Below are 21,679 nucleotides of genomic sequence, written 5' to 3'. Positions count from 1 at the left end.
TTAAATTTAACAACATACATGTTTTTGAGGCCTAAAACAAGTCGGCAGTTTTTAAAATTGTATATGCATAGATTCTCATTGTATACATATCCATGTATTTTAAAAAAAAAATCAATGTGCTTTGAAGGTTTTTAAGAGGTCTACATGGGATATCAACTTTTGAGCGATTTTTTTTCAATTGTACCTAAAAGATGGCTCTTAAAAAAGAACAAATTTACATGAAATTATTTATTTCTATTTTTTTTCAACTCCCTACATGCCTTGAGAACAAATCCTTGAAAGGTTTTGATGAGGTTTTTTGTGTTCTATGAGAACAAGAATTCACAAAAAAGTTTTTTATAGCCACAAAAGTGGTTCATGTTCACACAACCCTAGTGTTAACGCTCAATTGATGTATTATTTTGTCTCTCTCTGTCTAGTTCATTGATAGCCAGCTAATGGGAAGAAAAAGGCCCTTCGTTGTATGAATCAAAATCATTTCATTTACTTATTCACTAACATATTTTAAGTTTAAGACTCGTGAAAATAAACGATCATAAAGACCGTCTGAAATTGAAATTGCGCTTCCTTTCGTTCAAAAAAATGACTCTAATCAGGACGTTTTGCATGCCCCATGCGTGAAGGAGACATAGAGATGGAAAAAGATGCCAACTATTTCAAGGGAGGACTAGAGAAAAGCCTACTAAAGAAAACATTCGTTTTTTGAGGCAGACATGGGTGCTCAAGATAGTTGAACAGGTAGCTTGACACCATTGGTGAGAACGGCTCATTTGTAAGGGCCCTGTCTCACCAAGCTGTAAGAGGGGTTGCAGGGATTGGTGCTATCATGCGTTGGAACGTGAAAATTGGGTCTCACACAAAGTTTCGACAAGAATTCCTTCCCTCAAAACTCAAAAGAATTAGGTTCTGTAACAAACTTGGTCACCCCAAGTTAAGATTCTACCTCGACACAACAGAGATTCACTTCAAAATAATTCACAGATCAATAGAGAGTCGACATGGCCCGGCGTAGTTCCGTGCCAAGAGATTGTGGCCCCAAAGATTGGCACCACTTTCGGTATTAATCTTTGAGCAAAGTATAACCGACATGCGGGTGCTCGCTCTCAAACTCTGCGTTCAGATGCTCTGCAGAGTGAGCCCCTAGGGTCACTTATAAAGATTACAAGGGATGCCAAAAGCAGAGCCCCAAAAGCTTTCAAACTCAAAAGCAAACTGTCCCAAAAACAACTCGTCTAAAATTTGCCAACAAAAAGCCGTCACCGTAATCTGCGGAAATCTGTAGGCTCTGCAATGTCAGCAAGTCACTGTAAGTTACGAAATTCCGTAGTGCTGCCACGTCAGCTTGTCGACGCGTATCGCGGGCTTCCGTACAGGCAAGTTAACGTGTGTGTGAGTGTCCGGGCACTGCCACGTTATCATACCCCCCTCTTGAAAGAATTGTAATCGCCCTCAATTACGCCTGCAAAACAGACAGAGGTCTTAGTAGACATTAAATGTTAGTAGTGACCCACTAGACACGACACATCTAGCAGTTGTACATAACGACAGTCACATCATAGCACATCACTTGACCTCACACGACATCACATGACAAATCACAGAAAAATTCATTCTAAATCTCAAATCATGACTATCGGCAATGTATTTAGTAATCGTATCTAGAACCATTTTGGACCTCACCTGTGCCCGATTAACTAATCCTTATTGCAATCACGCATGTAGAGATTTATGAGACCAAAATGCTGTATCCATTTCGTCTTTCAGTTCCTGCACTCAAACAAGTCAAATGAGAGAGTACAAATCAATCGTATTCATTTTCGGGAATTCCGTGTCATAAAGTCATACATCAGAATACTAGTCAGCCCATTAGTATCCTTGAAACTCAAAGGGGACATCAATGACCTTATTCAAAAATTGGGGTAATATGTTGACAAAGGAGCGGAGTAACTCCCCGCTTGTGCAAACCCACTGCACTAGATTCACCCTTGACAACCTCATGTGGACAACATACAATCCAGCTAGCATGGACACCTCAACTTTTCAGGTTGTCTATGACCGGTCCTTTGTGTGTGTGTGTGTGTGTGTGTGTGTGTGTGTGTAGTAATGGAGAGCCTTCCCATTAACAAAGATTCTGCTGAATTCAATCGTCATCAGGACATAAAATTCATCTTGCAAATCCTCAATAAAATTCTCTTACCTAGCACCTTGAAGTATCTGAATTGTGTGACATCCACAACATTGGCTAGAAGCGAGAAGAGCTGATCCACATTCACAAATAGGTCAGTGAAACTTGTGGAGTAGTAAACTTTTTTCTAAATCTGTGTGTCACAAAGTGATGACATGGCTACCGAGAGCAAAAACCCTAAATTCTGCCAGAAACCCTAATTCCTGCAAACCCTAATTTTCAGAAACCCTAATTTCTGGAAACTAACTACTGGCTGAAACCCTAATGCGGCTGGAAACCCTAAATTTAGAGGCTGAAATGCCACGTGGCAAGCGGTACGGATTTTCGGAAATTACGGAGCTGAAAAAAGATCCCTCTGGGCGACGCAAATTTCTTGTTTTTCTCCACGCTGATTTGATGTGAGAGAGAGAGAAGGATACTTGCTTTATTTTATTAAAGCCACAGAGAGAGAGAGTTTGTGAGAGGATTGTGCTTTTAAATTGGAAGCTTTTAGGCATCCCTTGTAATCTTTAAATATGCGGATTAGGGCTCACTCTGCAGAGCATCTGGACGCAGAGTCTGAGAGTGAAACTCTAACCGCTCTTTGTACTTTGACATTGATTTAATACATTAAGAAATACCGAAAGGGGCGCCAATCTTTGGGGCCAATATCTCTAGGCATGGAACTCCGCCGGGCCAGTGCAAACCTATTGTGATCTGTGAATTGTTTTGAAGTTGTTATTTGGTGCTGTGGTGATTGATTCTTGACTTGGAGTGTCCAAGTCTGTTACAGTGGTATCAGAGCACGACCAATTTCTCTTCTACGGGAAATCCGATCCCCATTTTTTTTTCCACGGCACCTATGTCTTCACGTAAGGATCAATCGACTCCCTCTGTATCTGGAGATGCGGGAAAGGATCACAACGAAGATTCTGCCAGAGAGTATGACCCGCCTCGGCCTACTCAGGCGGAGCGATGAGAGATGGAGCGTCGTCGTTTGATCGGCGATGCTACGAAGATGATGCTCAATTTTGCGAAGGACCCAAAATTTGCAAAGTATATGAGAGAGACTTCTTTTCAGGAAGTGTACGAGCAGTGGCAGAAAACCACTACACTACCCCCGAAACCCGCTCTCAAGAAACCTTCTGCTCACAAGAAATATTCAGAGAAGGAATTAGAAGAGGTGGTTGATGCACGGATTGCTCAGCTGTTTGACGCGCAAAAGAAAGCTAAAAAGCATGGCAAAAAGCATAAGAAAGCCACTAACTTCCCGGGTTATTTGGGTCGTCAGTCGACATTTGACAAAGCAAAGAAACAGAAGAAGCGTGTTCACTTTGAAGGAGTACACAGTTCTTCTTCTTCTTCTTCCAACAGTTCTTCTAGCTCTTCAGATTCGAGCGAAGAAGACAGAAAAGGTAAAAAGAGAAGCAAGAAACAACGCTTCGGAAAGGGCAAGAAAAAGGGAAAGAAGGCTAAATCTTGCCCAGAGATTGACAGTTCTACTGAGGACTCGTTACAGACAGCTCAGATTCCGATGACGGAAACTTTTATGCGAACAAGAAGAATTTTTATAAAGCCAACTAGTATGACTTTCTGGAAGATAAAAGCAAGAAAGTCCTAGAGTTTAAGGAAGGTTGACACTCGATAAAATTTGATAATTTTTCAGGATACTCAGATGCTTCGAAGGCTTTGTCTTTTATACAAGAGTTTGACATCGCTTTCGCGGGAGGACGCTACTAAGAGTACTCCAAGATTTGGAGAGCTGCCACTTACTTTAAGGGGAATGCTCGTACTTGGTGGTCCACGCTTCTTTTAAACAAGACTGCGCCAGTTAAATGGCTGAAATTTAAGAAGCTTTTTATTTCTTCTTTTTTGACGCAAGAGTATGAACGAGATATACGAGCTGCTTGGAACCATCTTCGAATGACCAAGAAAGATACAATCAATGCTTACTGTCTACCCGCCTCTTCATTCAAGAAGATCTCGTTCATAGGACAGATTGAGCGGTTTACCTTTGGGTCTACCTACACAGATCCGAGATCACTGCATGGAATAGAAGTCAGCTTCTATTCAGGAGTTGATGAGTCATGCGAAGCGGGGCCTTGCCATTCACTCTGGGAGTCTGACCTAGCCCACAGATGAGGCCATGACACAACGAGCCAAACAAACTTCTGGGAATGAAAGTGGAAAGAAAAAGAGCAACCTAGAGACAAAGGATACACGACCCAAGCTTACTCCTGAGGAGAGAGCTCTCTTCATCAGAGAGGGGAAGTGCTTTGAATGCGGGGAACATGGACATATCTCCGCGAAGTGCCCTAAAAGGCACCGAAAGAAGAGAATGATAAGGACGATGACAGGCCTGAGAGTTCGAGAGCAGTTGAGGAACGTGGCAGAAAAGGCAGATAGAAAAGCAGAATTGATACTACATGGCGTGGGACCTGAACCGAATCAAATAAATGAAATACAAACTTTGCCGCTTTTGGGGCAAAGTGAAGGATCAGGAAGCTCTTTTGAAGGAGCCAAGGCCAACTTCTTTTCACTTGGAATTGGCGGCTCGATTTGGAATTATGCCCGACAGGCTGACGCCACAGGCGAAGGTAGTTCGACTGGCACCCGGATGGGATGTTGCCATTACACCGAGCATTGGCAAACTTTGTTTGCAATGACAGGGGTGTTCAGGGCACACGAGTGACGTTCTACTTGGAATCCCTTGGTACCACAAGAACTATGCCGTGGTTGACTACCGGGCCAAGAAAGCGACTTTGACAAATGAAGGGCTCAGAGATTGTACTTGATGAATTTCAGTTTCTTTACTCATTCTTGTGGGAGAGAAGTGAACGATGGATAAAGGTTGAATATGTTTTGACCTGAACAAAAGAACGCCAAGATTTTTCTCCACACGCCGATTGCTTTTAAGAGGGCCTGAAGATCCGACCATTGATCTGATACCTGGAAGCACGCCACCGAACCGGCCACCTTATCGTGTGAGCCGAGTACAGAATGAAAAGATTATGAACCAAGTGAAAGACCTCTTGAAAAAGGGTCTTGGTCCAGCCTAGTACTTCACCGTATTGCTCTCCACTGTTGTTGGATTTGAAGAAAGAGGGATCTTGGAGAATGTGCATCGATTATAGAACTCTCAACAAAATCACCATCAAGAACAGATTTTCGATTCCTGGGATCAATGATATACTCAACAGGTTACAGGGATCCTCGTGCTTTAGCAGGATTGACCTGAAGAGTGGATATCATCATATCTGAATCGCGTCGGGAGACGTCTACAAGACAGCCTTTCGGACTACTTTTGGGTTATTTCAGTTTTTGGTGATGCCTTTTGGCTTAATCAATGCTCTTGCGACATTTAACCGGATGATGGACAGGATTTTTCGAGAGTACAGGCTATTTGTTGGCACTTTCTTTGATGATATCATTGTTTTCTCCAAGAATGAGGCAGAACACAGAGATCATCCGCTTCAGAGATACACTTTTTGGGACACATTGTCTCAGCAGTAGGAGTGCAAATGGATCTGGCCAAGATAGACACTATCCGTGATTGGCCCGATTTGAAGAATGTCCATGAAGCTGGAAGCTTCTTGGGACTGTGTTCGTACTACAGGCGGTTCATTCGAAAGTTTGCAGAGGTTGCTTCCCCTTTTGCATATGTTGACACAGAAAGGAGTCCCTTTTTTCGTGGGGATCCACAGAGGAGACTGCCTTTCAGACATTGAAAGAGAATTTGACTACGGGACCAGTTTTGACTTTGTCGGACTTGCAGAAGTCATTTGAAATATATTGTGATGCTTGTGGTCGTAGTCTGGGTGCGGTCTTAATGCAAGAAGGCCAGGTCATTGCTTACGAGAGCCGATTGTTCTCTAGGCCGGAGATGATAGCATAGATTTTGAGAAAGAGCTTTTGGCGGTTATCCATGCTCTTACTGAGTGGCGGCATTACCTGCTGCTCTCTCTCTCTCTCTCTATCCCTGTGCCGGCAGCCAGGTGCATAAGTCTCTCTCTCTCTCTCTCTCTCATTATTTACACACCCATACACACTCACACACACACACACACACAAACCCCACACCCCGTATATACACACACTCACCCTCTCCCTCCCTCTCTCCCTCTTGTGCACTCACGCCAGGTGCATAAGTCTCTCTCTCTCTCTCTCTCTCTCTCTCTCTCTCTCTCTCTCTCTCATTATTTACACACCCATACACACTCACACACACACAAACCCCACACCCCATATATACACACACACTCACCCTCTCCCTCCTCTCTCCCTCTTGAGCACTCACGCCCGCTCTCTCTCTCTTGTCTTGTATCGACACCAGCATGTAAAAAACCTCTCTCTTTCTCTCTCGTTCCCACATACACACGCTTACCGACACATACACAAACACTTACATACACATACACACTCACAAGCACATGCACATACATACACAAGTACACTGCACGCATGAGCGCACGCACCCATTCACCCAGGTACACAGGCACGCCATACGCACGCACAAGAAGAAGAAAACCGGGAGAAACTTGACATTGACGCCCAAAACAATGAAAGAAGAACAACAAAATCACGTGAAGGCGACGGCGAATCAAGAAATGACGCCGAAGGCATGCCCCAACCTGCCCCAAAAGTGACAAACGTGCTACACCGATGCACCAGCAAAGCTCGTATTCATCAACATTTCGTCCACGATGCATCTCCGCTGTAAACATCCATAGGCTAATCTATTTTTTCCCTTTTCAAGCCAAAACCTTGTATAAAAACCAAATTGTATATTGCCACCTCTCTCTAGGTGATGGTCACAAAGGCCCACCTAGGAGATACCATTTTAAACTTCTTCTAAAACAAAGCAAGGGTCAACCATCTGGGACCCGGCTCCTTGCTTTGTCTCTCCTGATTAGGGCCCTAACCTAATCAAATTATCCTAAACTAATGCAGTCTGTACCTATAAAAGAACATTGATAGGTCACTATCAGATGTAGCACTTGCAAGTCAGCACTTGAGAAGGAAGCCATGCACACACCCTGACTCCAAGGGTTTCCACACACAAGAGTAGAATCTCCGTGTATATGAAAATTTTTTCCCTAGAGAACGTACTATAGGCTCTCTCTCTCTCTCTCTCTCTCTCTCTCTCTCTCTCTCTCTCTCTCCGGGGTGTGCAGTATTAGTGTTATTTTAAATCACTATTGTCCGCATCCTAGCCGCTCAAAGCTAGGTGGTGCCCCATGTTCACTTCCCATGACGAGTTTGGCATGCACGGTCCTGGCGTAGAGGCCGCTGGGTCCATTTTACACTTGCACTTGTCAACACATGTGCTCAATAGAAGGCTTTCTATCATGCCATGCTTCATATGGAGTGACAAACTACAAAGCTTTTGTAGGACACATGCTTAGTACATAAGTGGCACACATGATGGCCTCAAGCCAAAACGAATGCGGCAAAGCTTGACTTTTGACCATACATTGTGTCATTTCCGTAAGTGACCTGTCTATTCTCTCAGCAACACCATTTTGCTGAGGCGTATAAGGCACTGTACATTGGTGTTTTATCCCACGATTAGCCAAAAATGCATTAAATTCATGAGACATATACTCCCCCCCTCGATTGGAATGGAGGGTGTCCATAGTACATAGTCTCACCTTTTGGGATTGTGAAGGTACACTTTGGGTAGCACTATTGATGTTTGGCATCTGTAAACCTTTTGTATAGTTTCCTATGTATCTCCGTGAAACATGACAAATTATTCCCCAAGTCAAGTTGTAGATAGCATTATCTTTGCCCTAATATTGTCGATCCCATGAGTCTCCTGTGATATGAGCTTATGTTGTTTTAGGACCCAAGGCATCATAGATGCTAGACTCTCGTCTATATCTACGACTGTTTTGGTCGAAGTATATGCTTGTTTGGTCACAACATCGAAGCTTTATTTCCGATAGAGGAGAATGAAGAGATTTTACGGTCTTTACAGACCATCAAAGTTTGCGCTACTTCTTGTCACAGAAGCAGCTTTCGGAAAAGCTGATGCGGTGGGCGAACATCTTATCACAGTTCCATTTCCAGATTGTCCATGTGCAAGGACAGAAGAATGTGGTGGCAGATGCTTTGTCTCGAAAGCCGTTGGTTCTGGCTATTTCCGCGATACATCATAGGAGCTTCGAGGATATAGTCGATTAGTATGCCACAAATACAAATTTTGTAGATATTTTCACACGGATACGGAATGGGGAGACAGTAGCAGGATACTCCATTCGGGAAGGCTACTTGATGATAAAAACCATGTTGTGCGTTACATAGCCGTTGAGGGAAAAGGTTATGACTGAATGTCACTGTCCACCTTTTACGGGTCACCGCAGCATTGCTACCACCAAGAAAAGAGTAGAGAGATACTTCTTGTGGCCGAGACTCAGAAAGGATGTGGAAGAGTTTGTGCGCAGTTGCTTAGTATGCCAGAAGGTCAAGTTTGACAAGCATAAGGCATAGGGATTGTTACAGCCTTTACCCATACCCACCCACCCCTGGGAAAGTATTGCAATGGATTTCATTTTTGATCTCTCGAGAACACAGAATGATCACAATGATTTTCCGATTACATAGCATGCCTGAGACGATTGTCTCCGACAGAGACCCCAATTTTACGAGTTTGTTTTGGAAGGCAATTTGGGAGAACATTGGCACGCGGTTGCAGTTCTCGTCATCGTTCCACTTGCAGACTGACGGGCAATCTAAGATTGCCAATTCAGTGGTTTTAAATTTATTGAAGTCCTGTATCTCGGATCAGAAGACTCAATGGGAAAAGTACTTACCTTTGGTGGAATTTGCCTGCAATTACATGATACACTCTTCGACGGGGAAGGCGCCATTTGAGATTGTTGAAGGTGTTGCGAAGGTTCCAGCCTTCCTAAGCACGAAAGATAAGATTTTTTGAAGCGGATGAATGTACGCGAGATTTGGATACGGCTTTTGCCAAGGTTCGCGAGACTTTGCAGAAGTCTCAAGAACGACAAAAAAAGGTAGCGGATCGCCATCGTCGCGACTTGAAGTTGAAGGAGGATGAGTGGGCGCTCTTACGTTTTGAGAAGACACGCCTGAGAAAGGAAAAGAGAAAGGAGAGGCTTTTTTCAAAGCTTAGTATGCGATACTACGGACCTTTCCAGATCATTGAAAAGATAAACGATGTCTCCTTCCGACTGAAACTGCCTGATACTTGGAGGATTCACAATGCATTTCATGTGAGTCTCTTGAAACGTTTTAAAGATGATGTGCCTGATGATGGGGAGCCTAATGAGCAACCCGAAGTGGAAGAAAACGAGGAGATCCTTGTTTCTGAACAGATTTTGGCACATAAGGATACGAAGAAAGGTAAAGTCCGAAGGTGGTTCTTGGTTAAGTCCAAGAACTAGCCTGCATTTGATGCGAAGTGGATGGAGGAGTAGGACCTAGCAGATACTCCTCAGATTGTACCTCGATGCTTACCTAGAATTCAGCTTGACCGGAGATTTGGTGCAGTGGGATGCACAAGAGGGGAGTCACTCTGCTCCTTTGTCAACAGATGCCTTGATTTTGATACTAAAGTCACTGATGTCTCTTTGAGCTTCAGGGATACTGAGAGCTGACAGTATTCTGCTGGATGACTTTATGAAATGGAATTCTTGATTATGATACTGATTTGTTCTTGACTTCTTTTGAGTGCAGGAACTGATAGGCGAAATGATTGTAGCATTTTGGTCTGATTGATTTCGAATAGACATGGTTGCAATAGGGGTTAGTCAATCGGACATCGATGAGGTCCCGATTGGATCTAGATGCGATTTCTAGCTACATTGCCGATAAATCATGGTCTAAGATCCGAATGAATGTTGAATATCAGGTGATGTCCTGTGATGTCGTGTGATGTGACTGTCGATTTGGTACATGTGCTAGATGTGTGTTCCTAGTACATAGGTATTAACAATCTGTGTCTGCTAAGACGGTTTATGGCGAGTGTTGGTTTTGCAGGCGTAATCACGGTCGATTACAATGCTTTCAAGAGGGGGGTATGTCACAAAGTGATGACGTGCCTACTGAAAGCAGAAACCCTAAATTCTGCCAGAAACCCTAATTCCTGCAAACCCTAATTTCTGCCAAAAACCCTAATTAGCAGAAACCTTAACCCTAACTGCTGGCTGAAACCCTTAAGTGGCTGGAAACCCTAAATTTGGAGGCTGAAATGCCACGTGGCAAGTGGTACGGATTTTCGGAAATTACGGAGCTCCAAGCTGATTTGATGTGAGAGAGAGAGAGAGAGAGAGAGAGAGAGAGAGAGAGCTTGTGAGAGGATTTTGCTTTTGAACTGGAAGCTTTTGGGGGCTCTGCTTTTGGGCATCCCTTGTAATCTTTAAATACGCGGATTAGGGCTCACTCTGTAGAGCATCTGGACGCAGAGTCTCAGCGTGAAACCCTAACCGCTCTTTGTACTTTGACATTGATTTAATACATAAAGAAATACAGAAAGGGGCGCCAATCTTTGGGGCCAATATCTCTAGGGACGAAACTCCGTCGGGCCAGAGCAAATCTATTGTGATCTGTGAATTGTTTTGAAGTGGTTATTTGGTGCTGTGGTGATTGATTCTTGACTTGGAGTGTCCAAGTTTGCTACACTTTTTAATCCATTTTATTGTATCACTTATCACCATATAACTATGAGCGGCTACATGGGGGTTGCTTGCAGGGCACTCTGACGCTACCTCTAGCCTTGTGATGGTCGTCATGGTGGCCTCGACGCTCTCAAACCACCCAATGGAATGCAAGAGAAACGATTCCTTCTCTCTCTCTCAGTTAATGCAAGCAACACTTTTCTCTGTTGTGGTCACATGAACTTTGTTTTGAAACAGCTATGGGCACTAAGAATGAATCTGTAGGACAATTGAGAGAGAGATTCCACTTCAATGCTTCACTATGCATTGCACATTAAATCCAAGGCAGTAATGTTATTCAACTATGCCAATTTTGGCATAGCTGTGAAACATTTGGCATAGTTCTACTAAGCTTGGCTAAGAGGACATCTGCACACGTGGGTGCCACCCTCGTCCTCAATACCCAACCCAACTTTGTTGCGAACAGTTCCAGTGAGAGGGTGAGCGTTCGCTACCATCCGATCTCGAATAATCACCATGCGAAACCTCAAAGTCATTCGCCATAAGCTAATGATATACTGATCCAACACTGCACGAGTGATTCCAGGAGGTGCATAGAGCAGCTTCTAAAACCACCATGTGGAAAGCCCTTTTTCAAGGTGCCTCGCGGCTATTCCAAGCTTGTCTCTACATTATAAATGCTAGATAGATTAGAAGGATGAGGAAGAGAATATGAAATTCATGTGACCTGGGAGGCGACCCCTTTGCCGACAATGTTTTCTTCACAAAATAAGCAAATGGATAATAATACTGAACAGTTACTAAAACCAATGAATTTGTCTCAAACTTCTGTTAGTACCAATTGCTCTTCGGATGCCCTTGCAGCCTTGGGAGTGTTTTCCTTTTGTCTTGTTGCCAACCCACAGAAAACCGGGTTTGAAAACTCCCTGTACTCTGACCTCATGGCAACGGCATACCCTACAGGTGGCCTTGCTTGTTTTCTTTGCAGCCCCTTCGACAAGAATGCGGATTATAAGGGGTATGAGCCTCCCGAAGACCGGCCACGGGAGGGGACCCCCCACCTAGACACGGTAGCCTCACTCCACGCACTCGCGCACCGTGGGGACTCCACGCAAGGTTCCCCGGGGCACGCTATGATCCGTCGGCGGTGCGGCGGAGCCTGAGGCTACGTGGGGCTAGGGACCCGAAACGCAAGACCCGCGAAGACCCGCGAAACGCAAACGGCCGTCGACCCATGGAACGCAACCACGCCCGAGCCGGGCCCCCCGAGAAGGCAACTTGACCCGAGCCGGTCCCGTCCGAGCCGGGCCCTCCTGAGCCGGTGCCGTCCGCGCCAGGACCCCTTGAAGCAACACCTTGTTCCCTTGGCCGCGCGCGGGTATAAATCCCCGCCGGGCCCTTGAAGATAGAAGTCCCTCGGCCGTGCGCGGGTATAAATCCCCGCCGGGCCCCCTCCCCGATGCGCCCAGAAACTGGGGCGTCACACTTGGTATCAGAGCTCCAGAACGAGCTTCTGGAAACGAGCCGAAGACCGACGTGCCCGACGCGCACGATCCTCACGATGACTCCAACCGCAATGGCCCGGGTCGTCAAAATCTTGGTGAAGAGAGCTCCAGAAAGCAACCACACGCCCTCCGCCCCGTGACGCGTTCCCTGAACACCGGGCCGTCACCCGTGACCCGCGCGGCCCCGATCCGAGCCGGGCACCTCCATGAGAAAAAGGAACGATGCGAGCCAGACAGGGCTCTCCGTGACGCGTCCAAACACCGGGCCGTCACCCGTGACCCGCGCCGGCCCCGATCCGAGCCGGGCACCTCCAAACACAAAAAGCAAAGATGTGAGCCAGACAGGGCTCTCCACATGAAGAAAAGGCAGATGCGAGCCAGACAGGGCTCTTTATGATAAAAACAGAGAAAGACCAAAAACGCGACGAACCAAGCCAACGGTGTTCGTCGCGCCCCGGCCACTTTTGTGGCCCATGCTGAACTGAAGACCCATTCAAGTCTACAAAGAGACCACAGGGCCCCGAGCTATGTCCTCCAAATGACGTCCAAACAGGGACCAACTCGCAAGTGCTGCATTGCGACGGAACGCTCTTTCAGATTCGGCTTTCAAGAAGCCTCCGCGCGGGCCAACGCAGCAGGTGGCTCCGCGCACATCGGGTTACCTATTCGGGGAACGCTCAAGTACGGGGAATTCTACTTGGGTGTTCAAAGCATACTTTTTCAGCCTTCTGCCAAAACCCCAAAAATACACACACTCACTTTATTCGCAAAAGTACAAAAATAAGCATGCCTACTTACTTGCATTTTTGGGAACAGTTTTTGATCACTTGCACTTATATGCACCCCTTTGTCCCCACGGCCTCATGCATAGCCGAGCACTCTTTTCCCACGTTCGACGCGGTCGTCGAACTCTCTTCAAACGGGGGTGTATATAAGGGGTATGAGCCTCCCGAAGACCGGCCACGGGAGGGGACCCCCCACCTAGACACGGTAGCCTCACTCCACGCACTCGCGCACCGTGGGGACTCCACGCAAGGTTCCCCGGGGCACGCTATGACCCGTCGGCGGTGCGGCGGAGCCTAAGGCTACGTGGGGCTAGGGACCCGAAACGCAAGACCCGCGAAGACCCGTGAAACGCAAACGGCCGTCGACCCATGGAACGCAACCACGCCCGAGCCGGTCCCGTCCGAGCCGGGCCCCCCGAGAAGGCAACTTGACCCGAGCCGGTCCCGTCCGAGCCGGGCCCTCCTGAGCCGGTGCCGTCCGCGCCAGGACCCCTTGAAGCAACACCTTGTTCCCTTGGCCGCGCGCGGGTATAAATCCCCGCCGGGCCCTTGAAGATAGAAGTCCCTCGGCCGCGCGCGGGTATAAATCCCCGCCGGGCCCCCTCCCCGACGCGCCCAGAAACTGGGGCGTCACACGGATGGTGAAAACGTGGTTGAGTTCGAGGCCACCTGCGATACTATGCTCAGGCAGGGCTTCAATTGCGAGGCCTACTACTTGGTGTTGCTGAATCCTCTTACTGGCTCCCACAACATTTTACCCCTTCTCCTAGAGCACACCTATTGGCTTCAGAAATGGGGTCGGAAGCAATTTCTTACGATCTCATTACAAACCCTGTCTTATCGTCATTACAGAGTTTTTCTGATGAGTGGTAAGATACAATGCCGTGGCGACCTAGAAGTTTATGACTAGTCTTGGGGGGTGGGTCGGAGTTGTTGGAACTATCATGATGCAAGAGTTGGTGGCATGAACAAGCTCAAGCAGGCAGATTTGTTGCACTCCAGTCCTGTTAGTAGGATTGGTTTTGACATGTTTCACAAGGGCGAAGACAGAGGAAGGGGGGTGGCCACAGTCGAGTATTGATCACTAATATTTTGACTCCATTTCGGCTCGATCTAGCTTGCTCTCTTTGATCCTCTGCTCCAAAATTCACGAGGTATATGCTTCTTTTGTGTACAAGCTTCTTTGCTGGTGATGGATGACGTTGGTCACCCTAACTCCATGGAAGCAGCTCTCCTTCACAATGCAGCATCCCAGTCATGCGTAGCTCAAGCTTTAGCTCCCTCTCCCCATCTCCAGCTACCCAATACATTTTTCTTCCACCCCTTGTCACTAGCATTGTCTGCTTCGCCCAATGACTGCATGGGCAGCGGTTTTCTACTAGACGTGTAGCTGTCAGAAAAAACCTCAGTTTTGGGGCTCAAGCTTTGGATAATTATTGATATCTGCATTGGAGTGTTCATTGTGCTCATCTCTGTCACTATGGCTCAACTCCAGAAGCAAATCTAGGAAAAAAAAAAAAAAACTCTGTCTTGATTCCGGTTGTAGGAATACCATCCTTCCTCAAATTAGCGGCCTCGGCCATCCCACCGACGGTGCACCGGTTCATGTTGACAATTTTGACACAAAAAAAGTAGTGGTTCATGTTAGTCACAATATTCAAAAGGATGTGGAAGATTGGATACTAGAGCAAACCATGCAATTAGTTGGCTTCAGAGTCTCTTTTCTTTGTTAGCTTGTTAGTAGAAAGGTAGCAGGACTGCTATGATGGCTTATCTAAACCATCATAGAAAAATCCAACGAGTATGAGAGCTCATATACAGGCCATGCTCGTTCAAGATTCAGCTGGCCTCTCCCAATGTCTCACTCTCACATAGAAGGCAAATACACATACACATTCAGCTCTCTCTCTCTCTCTCTCTCTCTCTCTCTCTCTCTCTCTCTCTCTCTGCCTGCATGTACAACAGGTACATTAAAGTTGCAGTTTGCAAGCCCAGAAATAGTTATAGAAAGTTGTTTGCTCGTCGAGGCTCCCTCGACATCGACTGTTGTCGCCATCCCGCAAGAAAATTCTCTTGGCCTACATGTTGCAACAAAAAAGAACATGCCCATTAGCCTCATAAGAAGGTCCTTCATGTCAACCCCTAAAGACTTTGCACTTCTATAAGGTTCTAACATGCAATGCTTTTTGTTGGTCGGTATGCATGTTTTTTCCATTTAATGCAAGGAAATAATTTGAAGAGTAGCCAAGCTTTGATTGATGAGGAAAGGAATTTCAAATGAGAGGGCGGGAGAACTTAGCTATCTATGGTAGCACTATTCCATTGGGCCAAAGACTCGAGGCGCATTTGGACACACCTAAACATGTGAGGTCCTATCACTTTGTTAGGAGAGCATGTAAAGCTTTGGCACAGATAAAATAATATGGGAGAGCATGTATATGCTATTGATCATGAGGTTTCTTAGTTCTACAAGGTTCTATCTTTTCCTCCATTATAGAGCACTGTTTGTTCCAAGATCTCACCAATATTTATCAAAGAGGATCTCCAAGACAACATCCATTACTAAACAAGTGTAGTTGATATCATTAGATGCCTACCATTGCATACCAACGTTACCATCGCGCTTAGTCAAGCTCAAAAAGTAAAGCATGTCCATGAGCTTCCATTACAATATGATGGATATATTTCTTTTGAGATGCCGCCACAATGTGACAACTCAAGCATGTTTGGTATGAAACAACGATTTGATGGGAACTCTTGGACAAAATATGTGACTTGCAGCGTGACTTATTTAAAGGTGTGGTACGCTTCAATATGCGTTGAGGTGTTGGGTGGTGGAATCTAGCATGCCATGATTATTTTCTTCAATATTGCTTGCGCTTGCATCAATTTGTCAGGGGTGTTGCTCATATTTGCTCAAAAATTGGCTTCGCTCGGTTTTCTTTGCTCGCTGATTGGAAACCCTCATTTTTGGAAACTGAGTTTCTTTTCTTCCTCATTAATGAAACTGAGAGGGAGAGGAAGATAGCTTTGGTTTTTGATGCTCTTTTGTTCTTTTAACTACAAAGAAGAGAATGAGAGAAGGAAATGGGAATGCCTGAGATTGCTGCCATACTTGTATTTGAACCCTAATATTGAATACTGTAGGGGGAGCGTCCTCCCTCACTTGTGAAGATTCACTCGTCACAAAAACTGGTTACTGCTCTGGCCTTACTAATAAGTTTTGTCAACATTCACTTGTAAAATTAAATTTTGTTGGTTGTTGCTACTAATGGTACTATGTACGGAGTCTTTCCTACTAGTATTGGCTCACTCCAATGGTCTGCTGGCTCTATTATAGCAGATCCCTATGGCTATGGTTTCAGAGCTATAAACAACAAATGGCTTGATGACCTGAGGGGCTCTTTTCACTTGGTTCGATTTGGGCAGCTGATGATCTTGACTAGATATGATCTGAGTACTCTTATCATAGGGCTTCTAGTGCCTTATTGATGATCAAACAGTGAATGGTCACGGGGTTAAAAGAAACTTTGAGTCTACTTCTATGAGTGGTCCTGGTACTCTGACATATTTGAATTATTGAGGCTGTTGCTCCGACTACCGGTCTCTGACCTTGTGTATTTTCTAAAAATAGAGTTTTCTTTCTTCCAAGCTAAGGAAATTGATTACAATGCTCAAAAAGTAGAACTTTGAGGAGTAATGGTAGCTCAGTCAGGTAACAAATACCTCCCTGATTGGTCTCTTCAAAACAACACAATTTGGAACTCTGGTTTTATTTTATCTAAGTTAATTGGGAGCATTTTTTGAATAGGGTTGCTGTTCTTGTCTGAAGTAAACTTGGAACGTTTCAGCCATGGGGAACTCAATTGGATTTTCTTTGAGGATAAGAATTCAAAACAAACAATATTGTTAAAAAGTAAAATGAAAATCTCTGAGTTATTTTTTGAATAAGGGTAAGCATGTGAAAGCCCTTCATACACTTATACATTTAGGACAATAGATAGTCTGATAATTTTTAAGTAATACATGGATAAACATTGGCATGCGTAGCCAAGTCTAAGAAAGTCTGTTGTCTTGTTGCAGGTGACAATTATATCTTTGCTTAAAAAGTTTAGCTTTGTTGCAGTCCCAACCTCAGAGATGAAGGTGTATTTCATGCTCATAAAGGCATATTTCTTCCTCATAAAATGATGAGGTCTTGATAGATTAACTTCAAAGTTATGTTATTCTTATCATATTGTACAGAGAGTCAAATGCAGAATTCTTTTTGGCAAACTATCTTCCAAATGTGTAAAGCCAATTGTCTTTTGAACAAAATGTTTCGCTGTGTCTAAATAGTATCTTAAGACAACAACACGTCTATACTTTCTTTCTACTCTGTGGTGACACAGAGAGGAAAAGAACCCCATTGACGGTGGAGAGGGTGGAGGTGAAAAATCTAGGAAATCATACGCGGAGGGTGGGGTGTCCAGATAGAGAACTAGATTGCTAGGAAGAAGCAAACCGGAAGAGAGACTCAGCGAGTTGTGCCTCTATGGCTCCTACGCGTAATCAAGGCTGTCATTTAGTGTCGGATGTGAGTGGCTACATCTAAGTTCTTACTTCTTAAAATGTATGTATGTTAGTCCAATGAAATTGATTCTCAAGTAGTACACAAAGTGTAGGGTAATTGCACTTGATTAGTGATGGATGCCATTCTAGATACATGTAGGGTCTTACTTCTCAACAGTATGTATGCATGCATGCTAGTCCAGTGAAATTGATTGTCAACTAGTGCACAAGGTGTAGAATAACTACACTTATTTTAGATTAAATAGAAAAGGCATGTTGCTCACTAGAGTTTACAGCATTTGCATTTTGGTTTTGATCTCAAAACAAGAGTCATTCTCTCCTTGTGGAAACATTTGTGAATATTGCCTTATCGCGTGTTTTCTTTTTGAAGGAGCAAGTACCTAGATCTTGGAGATCATTAGTTATTGGAGAACAAGTGGTCGTAAGCTTTCCCCTCGTATCTCGAACCAGTGCTTCATATGGATACATATAGGATATCTCTTGAAGGCCTCCTTGCAGGAGACCTCGACCTGTGACACATGCTGAAGCCTCTCAAGGTTGGATCAGCAAAGATTTTGTGACATGTACATTGAGTTATGTATACTGCCTTCTTGTATAGTCATTGTGTAGCACATTATATGGTAAACTAATTGATGCCAAGTCTTTGTAGCTTTTTGAGAGGGTTGCGGTGAGGTTTTGTTTGAGCTAGGAGACTAGGAGATTCTCAAATGTTGAAATCTCTTTGTGGAGATAGGTAGTTGGAGTTACCCCTTTCGTGACCTTACCATTGGTTATTTATAGAGAGGACTAGGTGCTTTGTACATCATGTTGGCGAGTCAAATTTGATAAGCTTGGGTCAGATTTAATATGCTTGGTCACTAAGATACTCTCTATGCACAAAGTTAATGTTTTGGTAGCTCTATAGACTATTTCTTGCCATAAAATTGGCTCTTGGTAGCTATGGCCTTGTCATTATCTATAATATCCAGAAGTTTGATGGCACAAACCTCTCTATGTGAAAAGAACAAATCTAGGATGTGTTGATTTAAAATCTCCAATCAGCGTCATTATTTGAACCACCTGGGTGATCATTACACAGATCGAGCGGAAGTTACTTGATGCAAAGGGAGTTCTACCACTCAGTTATACCTTGTAGAGTTAGTGTTCTTTACAATTGTAGGTGAAGCTACCACTCAAGATCTATGGATAAAGTTACGCAACATTCAACACTCATGAGAAGAACATTGCTAGTAACAAGGTTTACCTTATAAGAAAGCTTTGTGAGCATTGTATGAAGGAAGTTGGCGGTGTGTTAGTTTGAGTTTAACATTGTCTTTAGTCAGCTCATTTTGCAGGGACTTAAATTTGACCTTGAAGTTCGTGCTAATTTTCTGTTGATGAATTTCTTTACTTTCCTCATGTGATACATTTTGTTCAACCATAAGAACGTTGACACCTAATGGAGAACTAGTCTATAATAATGACAATGTTGGTAATTTGCTTATATAGATTATTTGCAAGAAATCTCTTGAGCCAACCAAGACCGCTAGTGCTTATGTTGCTTAGTCTCAGTGACATAGAGGTCGCATTGATGACGTGTCGAATCCAAAGGATGCAGGAACTTTCATAATTAGTCCTGTGGTTTTATGCGTCTTGAGTTGTCAGCAAGGGAAATTTGGTTGTTCTTAAAGGTCAGAAGTATGACTCCTTGTATTCCATACATGTGTAGTGTGTAAAAGATGATTTTATTGCAATAGCCAACATGTCGTCTCTATAAGTTGTTGCATAGCCAGCTAGGCCATATGAGCCAAAAAGGAATGATGAATCTTTCACATTTTTATTTTCTATTTTGTCTTAAAGGTTTTTAATGCCTACTCCATTTGTGAACATTGCATTTACGGGAAGTAGAGTAGGAGTGTTTGTTTGCTTTTGAGTAGAACATGTGTAGAGCCACTAGAGCTTGTCCACAGTAATATCTTTGGTTTTATGTTGAGAGTAAATTTCTAGGGAGGGCTAGCTATGATGTAACTTTTATTGATGACTACTAGATAGGTGTGGGTTTACCCTTTGAAACATAAGCTTGATGTTTTCTCTATGTTCTAGAAATTCCTTACACTAGTTGAGAATCATTGAGAAAGACGCTTAAAGGCTTCAGGGCTGACAATGATGGGAAGTATGTTTGGAGAGATGGTAAACTTTTGTGCCAAGCGAGAGATTTGATAGCAGTTCATTGTGTCATATACACCTACCACCCAGAATGAGGTTACTAAACGTATGAAACGAACAATTCCAAGACGTGTTCTAGCTATGCTTTCTATGGCACACATTACTTGGTCTCCTAAAACGTCTTTGGATAACAAGATTCTAAAAGAGTTGTGGTCAAGCAAGAAGGTGCATTACGGTCATTTACGTATCTTTGTTTGCAAGGCATGTTCAAAGCTTCATCCAAAGCCACATAAATGCACCTTCGTTGAGATGGGTTATTTCCTCTAGCATGTAAAATCTTGTAAGGTTATCAAGAGTTTTGACATGATTAGTAGCGAGTCAAAGATGCACAGGAAGACTATTAAAAGGATATTGAATACATGCAAGCTACTTTTGAGGATGTTGCCGCAAAATAAGCTCAGAGTAAGAACTCAAAAGTCTAGTGATCAGTTTTGCACTAGTGATGCTCATGAGTGATTAAAGAGTAGTGGTTAGGCATTGCGACATTGAAATAGATCTTCAAATTCACATGAGGAGTTTCAATCAAGTGTTGATTATGCAATTCTATGAATGATTGTGGAGAACTATCTTGCTTCCAAGAAGCCATGCATATGGATGATAAGCTGTGGTCAGAGCATGCTATGCAATCTGAGTATGACTCGAGTAATTTGAGTATGACTCGATTGTGAAGATTTAGACTTGAAAATTAGTAAAAATGCCTATTGGATAGAAAGTTTTACCTTGCAAATGGATTTACAAGTAGAAGTATACATTGGAGGGATGTTAAGCCCAAGTATTAGGCTGGACTAGTTGCTAAGGTATTCAAGTGGAGAAAGTGTCAATTTAAATGAAAGTTTCTCCCCCCTCACATGTGGTTAAGATGACTACTTTGCACATGGTACTTTGTTTAGTAGCTTTTAAGGAAATGAATTGGTCCAAATGGGATTAAAAGAGTTTTTTGTGGCTTGAGACAAGAATCCAAGCAATAGTATCAAAAGTTTGGTACATTCATGCAATGTTATGGTTATAAGAGAGAGTCAAGAGGATTACTGCTTATACATGAGGAATCTCAATGATGGTTCATTGATACTTCTCATTTTATGTGTTGATGACATTCCTATCACTAGGAAATGCACTTAGATAATTGCCAATTTGGAGCCAATGTTGAGTCAAAACTTTGCTACAAAGGATTGGAGAGAAACTACTTCATTTTCTTGGTATGTGTTTCATGTGTGACAACTCTATGCGGATTCTTCAACTATCTCACGAATCATACAATCAAAAGGTCTTACATTGTTTGAATATGCAAGGGGGAAGACATAGAGCATCTCATTGTTGGCATATGTAAAACTCAGCAAAGAAGAATCTTCTAAGTTGAATGTCGAGAAAGCCGAGATAAACAAGGTAACCATATTTCTTAGCTTTGGGTAGTCTTATGTATGTGATGGTGGGAATGAGTCCGGACATTGCTTTTCTGGTGGGAGTGATGGGTCACAACATGGAAAATTCTGGCAAGAAATATTGTAAAGTAGTGAAGTAAATATTTAAATACTTGAAAAATACAAGAAGTAATTGCTTATGCTTTGGTAACAATGATGCATCAATTGTTGGATACACAAATGTAGATTATGTAAGGAATGTAGATAAGAGGAGGTCTACATGTGGCCATGCTTTTATATTTGATAGAGGGGCTATCTCTTGGATATAATGTCTTTGATATTGCATGTCTTCTTTCACTATAGAGGGCAAATATGTTGTAATGTTAGGTGCTAGCAAGGAAGCATTATGCGTGGCACATTTAGTGGGAGACTTGTACCAGGGTTA

General features: G+C 43.7%; 1 long non-coding RNA gene across 2 annotated transcripts in view; it reads left to right on the top strand.

Annotated features, from left to right (window-relative positions):
- The window catches only part of LOC147432542 (uncharacterized), a 50,042-nt gene extending 31,719 nt beyond the window's left edge, over window positions 1–18,323 (top strand). Inside the window, exons 2-3 of one of the 2 annotated variants that reach the window (XR_015185452.1) lie at window positions 17,183–17,266; window positions 18,042–18,323. This is a non-coding gene — a long non-coding RNA (uncharacterized LOC147432542). The remainder of the gene's footprint in view (window positions 1–17,182; window positions 17,267–18,041) is intronic. The other variant, XR_015185453.1, reaches the window with a different exon arrangement.
- The last annotated feature ends 3,356 nt before the right edge of the window (window positions 18,324–21,679 follow it).

The sequence above is a fragment of the Adiantum capillus-veneris genome, chromosome 20, assembly GCF_014529385.1.
Source record: "Adiantum capillus-veneris isolate H3 chromosome 20, ASM1452938v2, whole genome shotgun sequence".
Taxonomy (NCBI): Eukaryota; Viridiplantae; Streptophyta; class Polypodiopsida; order Polypodiales; family Pteridaceae; genus Adiantum; species Adiantum capillus-veneris.
This window is presented reverse-complemented; position numbering and strand designations above follow the sequence as displayed.